The sequence below is a fragment of the Octodon degus genome, unplaced genomic scaffold (genome assembly GCF_000260255.1).
Source record: "Octodon degus isolate 3935 unplaced genomic scaffold, OctDeg1.0 scaffold00025, whole genome shotgun sequence".
NCBI lineage: Eukaryota > Metazoa > Chordata > Mammalia > Rodentia > Octodontidae > Octodon > Octodon degus.
The window spans coordinates 3,412,453-3,420,171 of NW_004524601.1; the positions used below are offsets into that span (position 1 = coordinate 3,412,453).

Sequence of the window (7,719 nt, forward strand, 5' to 3'; positions counted from 1 at the left end):
TTTGGTGTAAGAGGAGTCAACCAAAGGCTAACACACCTGTGGTCCTTCCTACTTCCTTTTCTTTGGGGCATATAATTTTTCTTCAAGTGGTACTGGAATAATGCCTTCACACTCCTTTACTTCTTGGGTTAGAGGGTGTTTCACAATATTTGGTCTAATCACATCAATGTCCCGAGACAAGTGCTCCATTATGCTCTGCACTGTTGTAGTTGGTGCATAAAAATCCACCAAGAAATATCCGCCTCTCCAGTGCTGCTGACTGTGGGCAGACATCTTATAAGGAAGTGCTCGCTCACCCAAGTTTTCCAACTTTCGTACTATGGCTCCTTTATCCATCAAGGCTTCTACTGTACGTTTCAAAGCAGCAGCAGTCTCTCGCCGCTGCATGGCTTTCAGAATCAAAGCCAGCTCGTAGCGGGGCACGTCCGAACGCTCGGCGCGCCGGGCTCCGAACTGAGCGTAGTGCCGGGACGCGGAGGGGCGGGGACCGGGCGGGCACCGAGAGGGAACGTGCGAACGACTGGGCCGAAAGGCTCCCGGGCGGCGAAAGCCAGCCCGCCAATTTTCTTTGGGTCTAAGGCAGCACTGACTGCATTACCAGGGAGAGAAACGCGTGCTCTCTGAGTACCGCTGTGTATGGGCCACACCAGCCTCCGTAGCTGTCTTCCATCCACCCGACGAGCCTGTCACCTTCTCTCCCAGTCCAAAGCTTCTTGCTAACAAGTTGTAGCACAGACCCTACCTCTGGGTGTCGTCCCGCACGAGGTCCTAGGAGTGCTGTGCTTGGTTTCTCATTTTACTCAAAACAAGCAAACATGCTCCTTCCTTCTGAGAAGAAGTTTTGAGTCTGCAAAACCAAATTCACGTTGTTCTCTTCTTTCCATTGATTCTGCAGAGGCTGTTTGTAGTGGGGTTGAAGGACAGGGTAATCATTTTGCAGACACTTAACGAAGTGAAACCTACACACCATCAACAGGGCTCACAACTCCAAGGAGGTGACAGCAAAGCCAGCAGGCAAGTTCACGTGTGCACAGGACAGCCAGGGAGTGCGTCTAGCCTACATGGATGAGGATATATCTCCGCTTGGACAACTTTAGATTGACAAGATGAGCATCTAGGATTGATTAATGTCGTTACCAGGCCGGGCCCATTTTGCCTGCTGTGGAAGATGCAGATCCCTGAGACAGTGAATTTTGTGAGAGGGCTGATTCACCGGGTAGTTAGTTGGGCAGAGACAAGGGAGCTGGCTTCCGGCCTGCCTCCTGGGACACAGGTTTTCCCAGTATTTGTGGAGGACAGAAGCAGGGTGGCCTGAGGTGTGGGGAAGGTGGCCAGTGGCCTGAGAACAGCAAGTGAGCTTCTCCACTCTTCACAGGAGTCACACGTAGGGAGCGGTTTCTTTTGCATCTCCGAGAGAGGAAGTCTGGCCGTCAGATGGCCAAACAGCCCCCCATGGGCACCATGCAGGCTGCACAAGAGCCCGGTGGGTTCAAGCAGGCTGCACTGCCTCCAGGTTCCTGAAGAGCGACCTAGGAACTGTTCCCATGGCAACCACATCAGAAGTGTTATCCGTAGCTCAGTTCCTGGGATGTGCAGCTTAGCTCAAATTGCTGGTCAAAGCAAGGAGCTAGAGCAGGGGGAGCCGGAGGGTTCAGTCAGGGTCCCCTTAGTTCTCACGTCCCCTTTGCTTGTGGTAAATTACTTACACTTTGTAGATGAAAAACTGAGACTCAAGAGTAGTCAAGGGCTCCATGGAGAGCTCCAGACCTTGTGCCTGACACAGCTGGAATTCAAGTCCAAAACCTGTGCTAGTTCCCACGACAAGTAGATGACCCAAATGGAGAGTAGCGGGTCCCATGTGAGCACAGAGGACACTACTTGTGTCAGCAAGGGTCTCTAGGGGAACAGAAGCACTGGGAGAAATCCGTCCAGCTATGCAGACAGGCTTCTGGGGGTGGAGGTGGGAGAGCCCACAGTGGCGGTGGCGTGCTGAGCGCAAAGAACAGGAGGGACCAGGAGTGTAGTCAGGCCCCAGACCGAAAGCCTGGAAGCTCCCTGGAGGGTTGCTGGAGCCAGTCTGAGCTGGGAGCCTGAGAAAACTGGGAGATGTGGAGACGGACGTCCGAAGGTTGCAACAGCAGGGAGTGTGCCTTCTTGGAGCGGCCGGAGTGCTTCACAAACAGTATGCTTCCTTCTTTTCTTTTCATTCCATTTGGGCTACCAGCCTATGGGTTGGTCATCCACCGAGTGACCCACACTGGGCTTTACTGATGTGCAAGGTGGTTCTTACTCCATGACAGGGGTGCGTCACAATGACTGTCATACTCCAGCCCTTGTTGGGACACGTCTCCTTGAACCACACCCACGCTCCAAACACAAGCCCAGCTCCTAGCTGCCCAAGGTGACACAGCTGTCCTTGACACAATTGGAGATGCACTAGTTCCCTCCCCAGAGTAGGAGGCCAAGTTTGCTTTCTTATTCTTCCCTTATAGTTCATAACTCTATTATAACATAGATTTAACAACACTTAAATACTGATATTAACTCAATCTGTAATAAGCTACAAAGATGAAAAAAGATGTCTGCGTAATATGTGTGTATACATCCAGGTGCAGGTTAACAAAACAGGAGGGCAATGATTACAAGTCTTGTTTCTCTAACTGGTCCTGTGGTCTTAACTGGTATTTAGAGCAGCCTTCTTCCGCTGCCCATCTTGTATTTTCTTGGCCTTCTTGCAGCATCTCGGCAGGTCTTGGTTCACTCCTGGGTGGGGTGACCCACCCTTCAGTTTGAAGGTTCTGGGCCATTTGCCATTGGCCTGCATTGGTGTGTTTCAGTTTCCCACTGACCTTATTCATAGGGCACAGTACCACGAGGAAACCATCCAAGGGTCTCCCGCGCTCCAGATGTATTCTTTCTCTCCTCCATTGTGAAGCGCTCAGCCAGCTTCCTCTTGTTAGTCTGGATCAATCAGTTAACCCTGCTACGTGGCAACTCCCTCATAGGCCTGCTCACCGAGGGGTTTGAGGAGCCCAAAATGGCCAGGAGAAGTCTTAGCTCTGTGGAGAACCTGTCCGTGCCTCCTCGTAGAAGCCTACCCTCTCTGTATCTCTGTAACTAAGACTTCCAGGCCAGCAGAGCATAGAGCCACAGGCACAGGAAGCAGAAATTTTGGTAGTGGACCCCTCAGAGTGACAGTGAGGGTTTCCATTTCACCCTCTGACTGCTGGCTATGGGAGTCACAGTACCACGTGGTGGATGCTGACTCAGGACACACACATCTGGCGAGCCTGGTTGCAGCCCTGCAAGGGTTGCCTCCTATCTGGTGCTATAATTGCACCTTCCAAAGGCCGTTCGACCGTTCTATGAACAAAGCTGTTTCTAGATGGTGAGGAACATGGTAAGACCAGTGAGTTCCACGGCCCACGGCCTAGCTTTTCGGCTGTGAAGCATGTTCCTTGGTCAGCAGCAATGCTGTGTGGAATTCCATGATGGTAGAGAGGAGGCAATCTGTAAGTCCTTGGATGGTGGTTTTGGCAGAAGCATTTTGCATACGGAAGGCAGATCCATATTCAGGATACGTGTCTATGCCAGTGAGGACAAAGCACATGATGGAAGTGGGCCAATACAATCAACCTGCCCCACGTCACAGGCTGATCACCGCAAGGAATGGTGTCATACTGGGGACTCAGTGCTGGTCCCTGCGGATGGCAGACTGGGCATTCAGCAGTGGCTGTAGCCAGGCCAGCCTTGGTGAGTGGGAGCCCGTGTTTCTGTGCCCAGGCATAACCTCCATCCCTGCCACTGTGGCTACTGTGCTTGTGGGCCCATCGGGCAGCGACGGGTTAGCGAGGAATGAAGTTGATGTCTATCTAGAGAGTAAGTCCTCTATCCACCTGACAATTAAAGTCCTTTCTGCTGAGCTCACTTCTTGGTGGGCATCTAAATGGCTTACAAATATTTCCCGTCTCTTGCCCATATGGAATGGCCTGTCCGCGTGCCTCTTCCCCAGCTGTTTTTGTCACCAGCTCTGCTGTCATGTTCCTGCCAAGCCCCTGACTATCTGGCCAGACCATCGACCGCAGCCCATGAGTCAGCACCTAGCCCCACATCTGACCAAGTTTTACTTCCAAGAAAATGTGTAACCTGGTGCACAGCCTGAAGTTCGGCCCACTGTGACAATGTCCCTTCACCACCGTCTTTCAGTGATGTCCTGAAAAGGGGCTGTAACGCTGCAGCTGTACACTTGTGGTAAACCAGGCCCTCGCCTGCTCCTCCTCTGGCACTGATCATCCGGTGCACCCCATGAGACCAGAAGTACATTCTGGGAGACCTAAGGCAATATGCGAGGCGTAGGGGCCGTGGGCACCTGGGCAACTTCCTCTTGTGATTTACTTGTGTGCTTGGGACCTGCGCTGGCTCGAGCACGTATGTACCACTTCCATGTAATGGGAGCTATTGCTGTGCAGGTCCAACCTATGACTCAGTGGGTCAGACAACACCCAGCTCACGACAGGCAACTCAGGTCACAACTGGTGGCCATTGTCCAGTGTTCAGTTCCTACTAAGACCCAGTAGCAGGCTAAGAGTAGCTGTCTACAGGAGGTGGCAGAGCCGTGCTCCAAAATGCTAAAGGCCTCCATTGGGATGCACCCATGTGGCCTAAGCAGCGTCTCTACCTGCCACCGCCACTTCAAGTACCACTGGATATCGTCCCCAAAGGACCCAAAAGCGTCATGCAGTCATGGGGAGGCTTTTCAGAGGGGGTTGGATCTACGGTGTGTGATGCTAGATTAAGGGTGCATGATTACTAAATTAGCCCACCTATTGGTTTGGCATGCATCTGGCTCGGATTAAGGGTGTGAGTGCCACACTGCCCTAGGGCAGACGCTCTGTATAAAACACAAGAAACAGAGAAAGGCGAGTGTGTTCTCGCCTGCCTTCTTGCTGAGGACTGTTTATCCCCAGTGTCGCCCCTCTGCCAGGCCACCTTGCCTTGGAGCCAGCTGGCAATGGACTGGTGCTTCTGCAAGCTGTGAGCCAAGTAAGCCTTTGCTCCTTGAACTTTGGGTGTTGGGTATTTTATCTCAGCAATGAGAAAAAGCTAAGAGGGATGCGCTGGATCACATGGCCCTGGTGGTAGAGCAGCCAGCGCTGCAGCCTGGGCCTGCTGCAGAGCTGTCTCTTATTATGAGCCCCACTCAAAACTAGCAGCTTTCGGAGTCATTCTGTAAATGACCAGAATAAGACACCTGGGTGAGGAGTGCATGCCTCCAAAATCCAGACAGGCTCACTAGGCGCTGTGCCTCGTTCCTGGTGTAGGGGAAGCCAGGTGCACCAACAGCCTTCGCCTCAGGCTGGAGCTCTCTACATGCCCCACACCACTGGCCTCTTGGAAAGTTCACTGAGGTAAAAAAGACCCTGGACTTTAGTTTAATTTATTAGTGCCTGCCCCTGGCCCATCGCGAGCGGGGTGTTATCTGACCCACTGAATCACAAGGTTGGACATGCACATCAATAGTCTACCATGAATGGAAGTGGTACATGTGCGATTGGGCCAGGTCCAGAGCACACAAGTAAATCACTAGAGGAAGTTGCCCAGACACCTGTGGCCCCACACCTGCCGCATGCCTTCTCTTTCCCAGCATGCACTTATGGTCTCGTTTTAGTTTGAAAAAGTAAAATTCAGATCCTTTGATAAGCAAGCGCCTCCCTAGGAACTCCAGAGCTGCTGCAGCCTCCTGCCCTATCAGCACGATGTCCTCAGTGGAAGGCACCAGCGTGGCACCCTGTGGGAGAGAAAGGCCATCCAGATCCCTGTGGACTGAGTTGTGACCCAGAGCTGGAGAACTGAGAGAACCCTGAGGGAGGACCGAGAAGGTCCTGCTGGCCTTGCCAGCTGAAAGCAAATCGCTTCTGATGGGCCCTGCAGACTGACGTGGAGAAGAAGGCATTCTCCGAGTCAGCAGCTGCACACCAGGGCCAGGAGGTGCGTTCATCTGCTCAGGCAAGGAAACCACGTCTGGCGCAGCAGCTGCAGCACCACTTGCTTAAGCTTACAGTAACCCACTGTCATCGCCTAAACCCATCTGTGCTCTGCACAGGCCAGATAGGCACGTTAGATGGGGATGTGGCGGCGACCCAGATGGTGGTGCTCATCTCTGTAAGCCCCCAGGAATGTGACACTTTTTATGTACTGTTTTCTCGGGCAGGGGCAACTCTAAGGGCTTCCATTTGGACTTTCCCACCGTAACAGCCCCACTCCCCCAGGTAGGTAGGGAGCCAATCTGGGGGTCCTGCCGAGTCCTGAGGGCATCTGCCCCAACTGTGTGTTTCAGACAGGGGAATGGCTACAGGATGGGTTCAGAGAGGATCTGCTGGCCCTCTGTGAGCTGGACCTTGGCTAACGCTCCACTGACCAAGACCCCACAGGCTCCTACTCTTCCTGGCAAGCCGCAAGGCCGGTTTAGATCTCCCGGAATCAGCACTAGTGCAGAACCAGTGTTCCGTAGTTGCTGAAATTGCCTCCCTTTCCCCAGTCAGTGTCTGACTACCTTGGTAGCAGGCCAGAGGCCCTTTGGGGAAAAATGGCAGGAAGACAACTAATGTAAGCTTTGGGTGGCATGCCAGGGTCCCTCCTCGTAGACGCCCTGTCTCCCCTCTATTCCAGGGGCTCTGGGCCTGCAAACTGGCTCCAGAATGGGAACTGACTGAGGGGCTGTTTGAGGTAGGCTTCTGCTCATTTGCCCTGATACTCTTCTACTTTTACAAATCCAGCAAAAATTTAGTCGGCCTCTTACTAGTCCACTGCTGGGCAGCCCGAGATTAGTAGGCCAGCGCTGCAGGTCAGCCTGTCAGTGACCCTCCTGGTCACTGCTGCTGCCCATCGCTGGCCTGGCCTCTGGCAGCTGAGGGCTGCCATGTGGCCCCTGGCACCCTGGGCTCCTACTGTGCTGTCACCTAGACACCTCTCGTGGGCATCTGAGCCCTCGAACCCCTCTTCAGCCGTAAACCAAGGCGTATCAGACGTCTCGAGGTCCCTTAGAGTGAGCCACCTTTGGGTCCATCTTGCACCCATCCACCAGTGAGCTACGTGCACCCCTTAAAGCTCCATGAGTGCGCCGTGGAAGCCAGATCACTCCTACTGGGCCCACCGAGGCTTTCCGCCTGACCCGGGGCGATGTTTCTTGCACCATTATCTTGAAGTCCATGCCCAGGTCTGTTCCCCAGACCCTGCTGATGAGGATCAGAAAACTCAAGAAGCTTTTTGGGAGTATGTGGACCTCCTTGTGGATCAGGCCATACCCCTTCCCTCTTGGAGTTTTCTCTTTTTTTTGGTTAACCAATTTTTTTCCTTTTCTCTTTATTATAGTTTGTCTTTTTCTGTTTCTTTGCAAACCTGGTAATTTTCAGTTGGATTACAGACATGATTAATTGTACCTTGTTTGTTACTAGAAGCTTTTGTATTGTTACAAATATTCTTAAGCATCTCGGAGCCTTCTGAGGTGTGAAGCGGGGCGCAGGCCTTGAGGCAAAGGTGGGCAGTGGGGGTCATCCACAGTCTTGGTTGGCAACCGCATGGAGAAGTCTTTACTGTGTCCATGGGACTGGTTTCCTCAGGCAGAGCAGGGGAGGTGAGGATGGGGGTGAGGATGCCTGGCCCCTGAGGGTGGAGGGCTTCTTCCTCTGGCGAGACAATCTCATCAGGGCTGGGGAGATA

At 53.0% G+C, this 7,719-nt stretch overlaps 1 pseudogene; it reads right to left on the bottom strand.

Moving 5' to 3' along the window:
• On the bottom strand, positions 1-1,753 carry LOC111816026 (annotated as a pseudogene).
• Positions 1,754-7,719: the final 5,966 nt, after the last annotated feature.